This window comes from Acomys russatus, chromosome X, assembly GCF_903995435.1.
Source record: "Acomys russatus chromosome X, mAcoRus1.1, whole genome shotgun sequence".
Lineage (NCBI taxonomy): Eukaryota > Metazoa > Chordata > Mammalia > Rodentia > Muridae > Acomys > Acomys russatus.
Genome location: NC_067169.1, coordinates 50728638 through 50742609, shown reverse-complemented (window position 1 = coordinate 50742609; position 13972 = coordinate 50728638).

Below are 13972 nucleotides of genomic sequence, written 5' to 3'. Positions count from 1 at the left end.
TTTTTTCTTCTACTTAGTCAAGTTTTCGATAAGTTTCATTGGGTTTTCCCCCCATTTTTAACATGGGGAAGGTTTTTTCTCAAACTTTCATTCTTTGCCAACTTTCTCACCCATGTTGATCACTTTCTAACAAAGTTTCTGAATTGGTGTACCTATTTTTTATCTTCATGCTTACATATTCTTTGAAGTCATTTATCCTTTTTGCAAGTAAATATATAAATTCTTGTACAACATTTTATCTATTTTAGTATCTTTGGTTTGATAGTTGAAGAATTACTGTCTTTTGGAGGTCATGTTGCTTTGTTTATCATGTGCAGTGTTGCACTTTGTGAACCTGATGGTATGACTAGCTCTTCAATTTTTATTTAGATGTGTTGTTGTATTAAGTTTTCACTGGAAGGTGCAATACCCAGTATTATTCAAACAGGAGAAAATCAATTACTATAGCAGCCATGACATAAAAACAAACTAGATAGAGAAATGTGCTACAAATTGATTAAAGTCAACTATTTTATGACTCATGGGCATAAGAAACAAAGTGTCGAAAATAATATAGAGTAAGCTCTGAAGTTAAAATTACTTTGACTAAAACCAGAAATATTAGTTAAATAAAATAAATAAAATGTGTGGGGAAAGAAAAATAATAAATAAGAATCAAGATTAAATACTTTAAAAATTAAAAGAATATACAAGCATAAAGAAAATGGAGGATGAGAGTAAGAGATAAATAACTGAAAAAATATATAAGTAAAATTATAATATATATTAAAATATATAAATAAAGTTAGATAAATATAAGAACAGAAATAAGAAATAAAACCAGGACCTATAGGTTTAGCTCAGTGGAGTACTGTCTAGTAAGCACAGAAATCTGAGTTCAACACCCATCACCACAAAAAAAAACCCTGTAGGCTGCTTTGAAAAACAAAAATAATAGTAAAAGTACGGGAAATGGAGATAAGAAAAAAAAACTTGAGGCAAGGGAACAAAAACTAAAAGTGACATATCAAAGCAAATTCTTTTTTTGTTTGTTTGTTTGTTTGTTTGTTTCTAATATTGGAGCCTGACAGGTACGTGTGATCACTAGTTAGTTACAAGGGGTGCTTACTGTTTCATCTTGTATAACACTGGCATCAAGTTGAAAGAGAACAAGAATTACTGTCTTGGTATGCATATAGGGAAAGGGGGAATACTTACTCCGTGCTTGTGGGAGTATGAACTAGTGCAGCCACTACTGGAAAAATCAGTGTGGAGGTTCCTCAAAAATCTTGAAATAGATTTACCACATGATTTAGATACACTGCTTTTAGGCATATAGCCAAAGAATCTACTACAAAATAATTACTCATCCATGTTCTGTGATGTCCTAGTCACAATAGCCATCATATGGAAACAAAATTGATATTCATCAACTGGTGAATGGATAATGAAAATGTGGTATAGTTACACAATGGAATATTATTCATCTGTTAAGAAAATTAAATTATGAAATGTGCAGGTAAATAATGGAGCTGGAAATAATCATAAATTAGCATAGAGACACACAACTGATTTAAAGTGCAAAAAAGCAGATCTATGGAATGCTCAGGCCTAAATGAGACACCTATGAAACACCCCTCTCTCCAAGTCTTAGGGATTTGTATGGAAGAAGAGAAAGAAAGATAGTAAGAGCCAGTAGCGGTGGATGACTATAAGAAAATAGTGTTTTCCAAATACAGCAGGGCAATTGCACATATAAACTCCCAGCAATTGTCACAGCATGCACAAGATGTATGAATGATCAAGCAAGACAGAAATCCCAGCATGAATCAAGGAAGTCCTACTGCTAGCTGGAGGAACAATTGGCAATTGATAGTGCCTGAGTGAATCAGTTTTTTTGGAGGGTGTAACCCTGGTAGGTCCACCATGCTGTGTAGAGGGCTCCACATCCAAAAGTATTTGGGCAGCAAAATCTGGACTCAATGCATTTTAAAAAGAGAGACAACATGAAGTCAAATGGGTAGAGAGGTGGAGGTGGAGCTAAAACACACTGTATGAAACTCTCAAAAAGTTAAAGAAAGGTACTGGTTAGATGGGAATTTCCATTGAACTTTAGAGTTCTCCATCCTATGAGAAGAAAGTTGTATGGCAGCCACAGATTTAGAACAGCTACTATCCTATAGCTAGGAACTTCTATTTTTTGTACTTGTAATGCTCCTGCCAAAGAGCCTGGGACCACAAATAGTTTAGTGCTTCATCACTTGGGTTTCCTGCCACATGATCTTCTTACTGTGTCTGTGTCCAGCCCTCTCATCAACCATGGTTTCCTTGTGTAACCATTCCCACATATGGGCTGTGGTTTTGTTTCCTTAGTCTCTGGCTTGTGATTGATCCTTATTTCCAGATGGCCAGAGCAGATCAGTTTTGTTGACACTTTGCTTTTAAACTCTATTTTATTTGAGGGTATTGAAGCCTCTACTTCCCTTTCACCAACCCTTTAACCCTGGCCAAGAGAGAAAGTTTAGTGGAGAGAGGGAGTGCAGACCCCTTAACTTCTCCTATTTAGGGTCAATTGGATTCTTTGGGAGCAATACTAATCTCTGTCAATAGCAAACACAGCAAGCAGTTTCTTCGGAGATGGTGCACTGAAACGTTTCTCTCTGTCCACCACATCATCTGTCTCTGAGCTCTCCAAACCGCTACATGCCACATGCCATCACTGCATGACACACTTTCTCTCTCCAGGCTCTTCTATTTATCCTCCTCATAGTCTTTGACCATGCCACAAGAGGATGGCAAAGACCATGCCCCAAAGAAGACAATTATCAGCTGTGGACAAACTAAAACCTAAACTAGAATCTTACACTTGAGATTAAAACAAAAACATATATTTACATAATATTTACATACAAAGAAACCAAAACTTCCATTACACAGATTATTATAAAGTGTCCTCCCTCAAGATGGGACGTGGCATAAGCTTCTAAATTATTGAGAGTGTCAAAATGAGCTTCTTCTTCAACGGTGATTTGTAACAAAATAGTTACTCATACCACATTTCCCAACTAGATTTAAGACTGGTGTACGGCATACTTAATTTTATAATTTTATTAATAATTAGTACTTAATTCCAGTAATCAGATGGCAGAAAATGGTGGATCTCTGTGAGTTCCAGGACAGCCAGGGCTACCAAGTATGAGCCTGTCTACAAAAAATAAAATAAAATAAAAAGGTTTGTGACACCTGTGGCTTTGTCTTGTGGCATGAACTGACTGCCAGTCTCCTTTTAAACCAGGGCTGTCTGGCTTACTTTGTACAAGAGGTTCTGGCTCAATCTCCGCCCTACTGCCCTAGAGAGCTTTGAGGACTGAATCTTCATTTTCCCTGTATGGCTTTTCTATTTTTTCCAGGTCTTTGAGCTAGACTACAATCTCTTTTGTGACTTCTTATATTCTTACTTTCTCCCTTTAATAATCGTCTGTCCTTTGTTTCCCCGATTTTCTAAATTTTAGGATCTTGACGCATTCCATCCTATAGTTTTGTAAGCTATTACCTTCATGGAAAATTGGATAAAAGTTATACAAGGCCTCCTTATATTATTTCTTATAAGAGAATGTGAAGTTACAATCGGGCCAATAAAAATCTTTACTTGAAAGAAAAACATATGGTGAAGATATGACTCAAGGAACACAAGACAAATTGTAATTGGAGTATTTTGTATTAGAATAGGAATTAAGTAAATAACAACTTAAGAAAATAATGCAAAACAGAATGAATAGATTACAGACCTATGTGAATATATTATGAGTAAAAATAACAGTTTTAGACATAATACAGAGACAAGATTTTATAAAAATAATCATACTTGAAAATATAACCACTGGCATTTATGGAAATATTGTGGTAATCAAAGTGAATCAAAGATTTTTAAAAAGATAGAGATTATCCAACTATGTTCAGGGTTATGGTATGGAAAACCCAGTCTAACTGGGCCAATCAAGATCCTTAAATGTTCAATGGTGAAACTAGAAAGTTGTACAGAAAATATATTTATAAATATAATATGGGAAATTTTCCATGGACAAGTAAAGAACTGAAGCTGTAGAAAGGGGCACAGTGTATTCTAGAAAAACATCTAAAGAGTGGCTGATATCAAGACCTAGTGGACAGTAAGTTTTGGAACAAAAAGATGAAGATAAAGGTAAAAGTTTCAGATCTTTGATAGAAAAATGTGGACTGTTTATATGAAGAAAAAAATCAGCTATGTCTTAGACTTCCCACATAAAAGACAACGAAGCCAATACAAAACATTGACTGTTCAAGCATGAAGTAAAGGTATCATATCTAATCAACTACTTTTTCAAATAAAAAGGCAAAAAGCATGACCCAGGGAACAAAGCATTCATAGGACCTTCTAAGATATCCATCCAACATCAAGAAAAATCAAAATTTAAAATGCCTGAGAATAGAGAGCTCATGATAAAGGAATAGAGTAGAAGCATTGAATTCATTTAAGTAAATAAAATATGTATGCTCTGTGTTCAGACCTTAAATAAATGCAGTAGTGTTGATACCAGAGGAGCATGTTAGCATTAACAATAGTCCAGAAGGAAAGTCATGACTAATAAATACTTGGAACTCGAGAAAGAGAAGGTGAATGGGGGTATTACAGTGACAGTCTTATCTTCCATAGTATGGAATCAATATCTCTAAATTTTAGACTTCTGGTAAATTCTAGTTAAATTAAATTGACTACTTTTAATAAAACTGGCCTACACACCAATGTTCCATTTTCATAAAAATCATTTTTATCTAGTCATCCATCTCTTTTCTGAGCATGTACATAGGAAGATGCCTGAAGCGGTATTCACTAAATATTAACAATGATTGATTCTGTGTGATGGTATTTAGAGCAAGCTTTTAGTTTTCAATTTTTTTTACAGTAATGGTAACATAATTTTCATTTTTCAGAACAAAGAAAACTTATTTGTTCTTTTTTATACTGGAATCAAATTTTACCTTACATACCAAACTTGTAAATGTTTAGTAGACTAGAATAATCTTTGTGGAACGAAATGGCATCTCCCTCTTGTGGGGAAACATGCATTTATCAATTAAATAGCATGCAATTAGCAGCCACCATAGGCCTGAACAAATACTGAGCCCTGCAGGGGAAATATAGCTTGTCCTATTAAAATAACTTCCAGTTTAGTTGAATAAAATGATACCTACATATTACAAGTAGGTTTCTTATCAAAGGCAGATTCGTCAAAGTGAGATGAGCTCAACTGTTAAAATACATATAATAGATACATATATTAAGCATTGTTCAGGGCATGGAAGTTACAAAGAAGCATAAAACAACTCCCTTAAGGAAATTATAATTCCTCTGAGATGACTAAACATGAGGTATATAATTTTATTACTATATGTATAATATGACAATTGCTAAGTTGCAATAATACAATATGAACAAAAGAGAGAATAAAAGATGTCATGGCACAATTAGTGCAGAAGTGGTGCTATGATTTAAATGTGAAATGTCCCCAGCGACTCATGCATTTGAACACTTGAGTCCCAGCTAGTGGTGCTGATTTGGGATATTGTAGCATTTACAATGCAGATCCTTTAAGCGGTAGTGCCTAGCTGGAAGAATCTGGCCTTGCTTCCTTCCTGATCTGTCCACTTCACTTTCTGATCTGCACAGATATGAGCAAGCCTCATGCTCCTGTCCCTTCAGAACCATCCTGCCTTTCCCATTATGGTCAATTACACACCCTTAAACCATCATCCAAATCAAATCCTGCCTACTTAAGCTGCATCTCGGCTATAGTGAGTTTTCTACTATTGCAAACAGGAGAGCCAGAAGTTAGGGAGATGACCAGATCTTGAGCATAATTCTGTAAACCTTTTCTTCCAGACCCCTCTTACTTTTTCCCATAGTGTATACCAAATTTATAGTAATCGAGCCTTTGCTACCACTCAAAATCTTGATACTATTTGATAATTCAACTTGGCAAAAATTGGTGGCCCACTGTACCATGTCCTGAACTGGAATTACAAAAAGAAATAAATAATATCTAGTTCTTTCCTTAAAGAAAGAGAAGAAGGAGTAAACAGATATTTGTCAAAGGCCTACTTGTACTAAGCAGTGTATGGGAGACACCTATGGAGTTCCATTTCATTCTTCCAACACTCTTATGAAAGAGGTAATGTTTTCTTTTCATGGAAAAAGAATCTGAGGCTCAAGAAGTTCAGGAGCTGGAAGTCACTTGAATATGTGTCCCATATATCTCATAGGAAGAGCAGATGCTTGTGAGACACAGTAATAATCAGGGATTTTGTCACCAAGTGTATAAATAGAATACTCTCATGTTCTTAGAAAAGTCTTCCCCAAAGTGACTCATCTTTGGGGAATAAGGATGGGGATGGAAGAGAATGGCCACCCTGTCCTTTCAATGCAATAAAGATCAAACAAGGAAAACCTCCAAGTTTTTATCTATCACTAACTCCAGGACATAGAAAAATACTTAACACTAAGAACTGAGTGTCTGCTGACTGACAAACCACACAAACGACTGAGGAAAATATGAGCGCACACTTTGGAAAAGTGGATCCATTCAGTTAACAGTTACTTCTCAAGGGCTTACTGTGTGGTAGACAGTGCTAATCACTTTTCATTAGAGGCCAGACATACTTCCTGACCATAGGATACATACAATATAATAGAAAGATAAACATTTAAATAATTACATAAACTTAGTAGATAGTATAGGATCATATTATGGGAGAACCTTCCATAGTGGATTGATCACAGAGGACTCCAGAACTAGGTTACAGTAAAGGCAAGGTTTTCATGATTACTGGGAGTGGGAAAAAGTGGGTACGCAGAAGACTCAAGATGGATCTAACTTGGAAGCCTCCTCCCTGAGAACAAGCTTTTGTGGTTCCAGAAAGTATCATGCAAGCTTCCAAAGGAGGGAAGCAACTCACAGTCCTACCCAGCTATGAACCACAACAATGACCTGCATGGCATGATAACCCTAGTGGTACAATAATGCCACACGCACACCTGGGCAGTAACCAACAGTTCTTTAATTGTACTTAAGGCTCACTCAACAAGAGGGAAATGATACCTGCTATTAGAAACCTAGCTAACTACCTGGGGCTAGTGAGTTCATGAATCTTGGAGGAGAACCTATAACCACCACTGTACTAAAGCCGTATAACTTCTAATGACATTCTAAATACTACTCCTTAAAGCACAGATAAGTATAACCCTCACCTCTCATCAAGGAAACTTGTTTTGCAATAGCTAGAGACCATTACAGAAAATTACAACTGATCAAAATGGAGAGTAGTCGATCCCAATTCCAACAGGTACACCCATGACACAACTACACCTAAGAGTCAGGGGTCATTGTCTAAGAAGGAGTGGCATGATTGTAAGAGCCATGGGAACAGGACATTTGTTGTGAAATTGTCTCCACATGTCAGAGAAGCTATAAACATGAATTCTCACCAACATGGCTACCAAAACACGACCTGAACAAGGATGGATGACACCAACAGGCATGCTACCGTGGAAGAGGAAAAGTGTCAGAGGCTCAGCCCTAGAAAAAGAACTACAGGTAACTAAAGAGTGCTTGTGGCTAGAGAAATAGTCTTCCCCAGGGAAGAAAACACTGATTAGTTACCTAATACCAAATGATCAGCCCTGATTTATGTACAAGCAGCATTAAATAGGCTAAGCAGGATGTAGTGAATACTTAGGAGTGTGTGTGTGTGTGTGTGTGTGTGTGTGTGTGTGTGTGTGTGTTTAGTAACAAAAGAAAAGAAGCCATGAATTTGAATGAAAGCAAAGGGGTACATGGAAGAGTTTGGAGATAGGAAAAGGAATAGGAGAAATAGTATAATTATAATCTCAAAAATTATTTTAGTAAAGTAGCTATGGAGTGGAGAGTTAGGTGATATCAGTCAAGTGACTTCTGGGAAGGCACTCTCTAGGAAGGAAGAAATGGCTGCAGCAGTGACCCCAAGCTCTTCCCCTAGTTCTTCATTTATCCCAAGTCTTCATAACTCCAATTCTCAGTAACTACTTCTCCTTAGACATCCAACTCAAAGCTCATCTTCTCTCTGAAGCTTCTCCTTCCCATCCCAAAAATGACACATGGTCACCACATCCTGCTTCAAATAGCGTATCATCAAAATAACATGAGACTGTGTCGCTGGGACTCCATACATCCAGTAGGGCTACCCGAACCATATGCTGTATTGCTGTGGGCTAAAACAGTTATGAGAGAGTATGCTCCCAATAGTCTAGCCAAGTGATCTCAGTGGTGAGTAAACCTATCCTTCCTGAGAGCAAGAAATAAATTTTGCTGTGCTTATCCATGAAGATTTGGAGGTTCCTCTGTTACAGCAACTAGCAATATTCACCCTATGACACCATCTTCTACCCTAGTTATATCTCAGCACCATTGTGTGTGCATGTGTGCGTGTGTGCGTGTGTGCGTGTGTGTGCACGCATGCACATGTGTGTGATGCTCAGTCTTGAGCCATTTTTAATTATTTAGTTCACTGGCTTGTTTACATGAATGTCTCCCTCTATTAGAAATGGAGTTCCACAATAGACCTTCTTCCTCTCTGAATTTTCAGCAGCTAGCACAAATGATTAGCACACACTCTTTTTTGAAAGATTTAATAACTGAAGATATAATTTGGCCAACCTTTTGGGCTCCTGTGCTCTTCCTTTAAAACTCAGGCCCACATTGGGGGCGGGGAGCAGAAACGAAACACTTTCTGCTTTTCCTTAGCACAGTTTGTATTCTCTAAAGGAATTTTTGCTGAATCCTGAGGGAAAAGAGAAAATAGTGTGAGCTAGGTTTCTATACTACAGATTCGGAATTCCACAATGCCAGCTGAGTCCACAGAGCCACTCTTGAAACAACTGGACGGTTTAGGACAGTTGTCCCACGATTTCCCCTGCCCCCACAGCTCGCACTTGCATAACCGAATCCAGTGGCCTGCCGCCCGCTTTGCAGGCAGGTGACTGAGAAGCGCTGACCAGTTATATGACTTGCCAGCTTCAATAGTTCTTGCTTTCCTCATGCCCTGTCCTGCGTCCTCCCTATTGTTTGCTCACAAATGTGTCAGGCCCCAAACTCTAACCACCTGTGTCTTTCCATTTCTAGCTAACAGCAGCTAAAAACTTCACTCTGCTGCTTCCAATTTCCTAAGCCTTGAAAGGGTTCACACTTGAATTCTGGTGTCTGGCCTGCAGTGACTACCCAGTTCATAGCCAGTTTACTGGAGAGGAATGATTATCACTCTTGAGTCCCCAGAACTGGCCCTGGAGCTTTGTGTATGAGCTCAGGAGAGTGCTCCTTATCTTCCCTTTGCAGGGCACTTCACCATGCCCAGAACAAGCCTGAAGTGAGAATGTGAACTCTGCAGAGGCATTCAGAGGAATACAAAGATGCAGAGTGTGGTGTGAAATAAGAGAGGAGACTGAGAACAAGCTTTAAGCAGTGACTGTGTGAGAGAAAGTCTGCTGGACTGCACTGACTTTGGCTGTATGATTTACAAGTCTTTGTAAAAAAGAAATGGCTTTTTGTCTGTGTTCACTGGCCAGTAAACATGACATAAGCTAAGGTAAAAATATAGAACTAGATCATAATAAAGAGACTCGTACTGTCTGTGCATGCCTTGGGTTAAATGTGGCCATTACCCGTGCTTTGGGAATAAAGATAATCATGATTCATCCCAGTGTAAATACCAACATCTGAGATTTACCCCATCGGTTTGACACAATATAGTCCAGAGTGGAGCATACAACTGTGTGTGTGTGCCCTGTATGAAAACCCTGTATGGAGCTAGTTTCATTACTGTATTTGCTCAGTTGGTAAGTTTTCAACCAATAATCTTTTTATTTTCATGAAGACCAAATTCTTTAAGGAGAGAAGACTTGTCAATTCATGATTAACTGAGGAGATTGCATTCGTATGCCCAAAGGTTCAGATGGTGAGGGAGAGGAGAATGCAAACGTGAAAATCTAGGCCAACATGATAAGAATATGATGTATGTCCTACAACTCCCCTTTTTTTTTTTACCCCTGACAGACATTCCTAATCAACCCTAGCACTCTAAGATTGTGTCCATGTACAGCCTCAGACTCCTCAGCATATCACGCTAAGCAATGCCTACTATTCAATTGGATGGCAACAGGTATTTGCCATCTTGAACTTAGGTTCCCTTGGACATGAAGATACCATGAATAAAGGCCTGAAATGAGAGTAAGACATTTCTGTTGTAAATTTAATAAATCTATGAATATAATATTACACGCATACATTTTAATTTGTAACTAAGTTTATTTTAGGGCTTTTCTAAGGACATTAAGTTTTATTAAAGATACATAAATAAACCATCAGGGGAAACGATACATGTGGGCTTTGAAGAAATTAGTGTGCGTGGGCCATGGTTTCTGATATTTCTGAATCTGACCATGTAAGTTCTTTATTCTTGAAGTGATATTTTTATCCCTTGTCTTTCTGGAGAGCTCCTGCATGTGTCTTATAATCCAACATAAGCTTGATCCTTGCTCTGTGGTCTCACACCTTTCTTTTCCTCATTCCAAAGAGAGTTAATTATCTCTAAGTCATTAAATCATTTTTCTCTGTCTCATTTTGCTATGGTTTGAACATGAAATGCCTCCTATGTTGGGCACATATATGTTGGGGTTTGGTTAGCCTCTGATGGGCTTTGAGGAAGTGACTGAATCATGAGAACTCTTTGTCAGTGTTACAGCTCTGGGGAAAGGTTTCCCCAGTGCAAGTGTTGCAGCTCTGAAGGGAAAGGTGTCCTGACAACCAGGAGCCAAGGACTACTACAAGTTTATACTGCACAACAAACCTCACACGAGAGATATACTGGGAAAGATGCAAGACAGTGGCTGCCTCTGCTTGGCTGAGAAGCAGCAAAGACCTGAGCAGGAGGCAAGGTTTCTTGGGGTGCAGAACTTTCCAAGATGACCTGGGATTGGTGGGATTTTTGGCCTGACCTCCCTCCCCCCCCCCCCCTCTCTCTCATTAGAGTAGTCTGGGGGGAGGGCCTGGCCATTTGCACCTTCATGAATGGGTTAGTTAATTGATGGATTCAAATTTGAATGGACTATTGGGAGATGGTAGAATCACTGTAAAGGGGCTCTTGGGAACTGTATCTTGTCTATTGCCTTTCCCACTGAAGAATGAGATAGCTATGGAGTTATGATGACACGAGGAAAAAACCTAGGAGAGGGAGAAGGTTCTGTTCATGAGACCTGATCTACTTTTGTGGCTGAGAAAAGCAGCCAACTCCACTGATAAGGACTTACTGTCCACTAAGACAGTGTGTGTTTCCCAAAAGGTATCTGGTTAAAAACAATAAATAAATTGTGCTTACTTCAGGACAGATGATACATTCTCAAAGATCTCAATCAAGGATGTCAAATAAAATAATTAATTCACACTCACTTAGGGCTTAAATGATATATAACCTTATGTTTCTAGAATCCCCTCAATCTCTCCTAGACTTCAATGATGCTCTTCATAAATCTGCATTACAACTTTGTTTACTGGGAAAATACTTAAACTTTTAACCTTGCTACAAAGTACTCTCTTTGTACAATGTTAGGAAATAGAGTGATTTCTTAGCAACTTTTAGAGATATAATTTGAGAACCAACAAAATGTAATATGTAACCATTGTAAAGAAACTTGCTTGTGAGTTTCTCAGAAAAGCCCACAATTGTCCTATAGGGTGTAGCTCCCTGTCTTTTTCTCTCCCCATGTGCGTGTGTGAGTGTGTGTGTGTGTGTGTGTGTGTGTGTGTGTGTGTGTGTGTGTGTTGTGTGTCTTCCTCCCTCTGCCCCTCCTCTATCTCTGGCCTATCTTGGTATCTTTATTTATTTAAATAAACTTCTACTCTGCTTCGTATTTGACTCTCTCTAAAATAATTTTCTTTCTTTAAACCATGAATCTTAATTTTGAGTGTGTAGAGGTCCCTGAAAAGAACTCTCCAGGAAGCTATTGGTGTGTTGTGAAGCTGTGTTCCTGTTATTGGTGACCATACCACCATTATATTCATCCTCACCTAAAATCAAGAGAGCCAAGAACCCTTGATTTGTAATTACTAAAACTTCCTTTATAAGTTGTTTACATCAAGCATTTTGTCACAGCGTTGAAAGGTCAAACTAATAGCAGACTTGCTTATCGTGTATTTACTACACCATACATCCCTATTCCTCACCAGATCCATCAATGACTAAGGGGTTCCACAAGGCTCTTTTCCCATGTCCCCTCTTTATTTTCTTCCTAAATACTATCGTTCAGTTATCCTATCCACCTTTGTGGCTTCAATGACCAGTCATATTTTTCAGAAGCCCATGTGTACTGAATAGTTTTGTGTCGATTTTATTGGAGATAGAGTCATTGGAAAAGGGAAAACCTCAATTAATAAAATCCCCTCACCAAATCTGCCTGAGGGTAAGCCTGTGCTGCACTTTCTTGATTGATGATTAATGTGGAAGGGCCCAGATCATTGTGGGTGGGGTTACTCTTGGCCTGGTGGTCTTGGGTTCTGTAAGAAAGCAGGTTGGCAAGTCATGGGGAGGAAGCCAGTAAGCAGTGTCCCCTCCACGGCCTCTGCATCACCTCCTGCCTTCAGGTTCCTGCCCTGTTTGAGTTCCTGTCCTGACTTCCTTCAGTGATGAACTATGATGTATAAGTGTAAGCTACAGAAACCCTTTACTCCAAGTTCCGTATGTGTGCATGATGTTTTTATCACATAACCCTAGTGCATCACATTTCTTGCCTGATCTTTAGTCATGCATATCTACATATTTATTTGAATGCTTGTAGGCGCTTTAAAAGCAAAGCACCCCCAATTTTTTTACCCTACACCTACTCTTACTCCAATGCTCTCTGTCATAGTACATGGTATTGCTATCCCCCTAAGAGGCTGATAGAAATATGAGAACTTTGACTTCTTTCTTCTCCTCACTTCTTATATCTAATCAGTGATCATCCTAATCCTGCCAGTTTGGGTCATTTAACTCTCATGCATTGTTACAATTTATTTTATCTCTGCTGCCATCATACCATCCAGGGCAAGACTATCTCTTATTTTCATCCCTGTGTGGGCCTTTCACATTTATTTCTTTGCATTCAATCCTGGGTCCAATCTATTCTTTTTTTTTTTTTTTTTTTTTTTTTTTTTTTTTTTTTTTTTTTATATAATTTATTCTTGTTACATCTCAATGTTTATCCCATCCCTTGTATCTCCATCCCATTCCTCCCCCCCCCTATTTTCCCATTATTCCCCTCACCTATGACTGTTCCTGAGGGGGATTACTCCCCCTATATATTCTCATAGGGTATCAATTGTCTTCTTGTGCTACTTGCTGTCCTTCCTCTGAGTGCCACCAGGTCTCCCCCTCCAGGGACATGGTCAAATGTGAGGCACCAGAGTAGTGGAGAAGTCGTTATCACACTCTCCACTCAACTGTGGAGAATATTCTGACCATGGCTAGATCGGGGTAGGGGTTTAATAAGTTTACCTCCTGTATTGTCCCTTGGCTGGTGCCTTAGTTTGAGCGGGACCCCTGGGCCCAAATCTGCCTATCATATTGTTCTACTGTAGATTTCTAGGACCCTCTGGATCTTTATTGTGCTGTTCTCCCATGCGTCTCCAGTTAGAGGTACCATAGGATGCTCTCCACTCGCTCCCAGTTTCCTGGGACGTGAAGGCTTTCGTGGGACCCTTGCCCCTTGGGCTTATCGTATGCAGTATTAAGTGAGTATATACCATTTGATAGGTTCCTGCTTCGGGTAACTCACTTTCAGACTGATCATTTCTAGCTCAATCCATTTATCCACAAATTTCAGGAATTCCTTTGTTTTATATAGTGAGTAGTATTCCATAGTGTATATGTACCACAGTTTCTTTATCCCTAC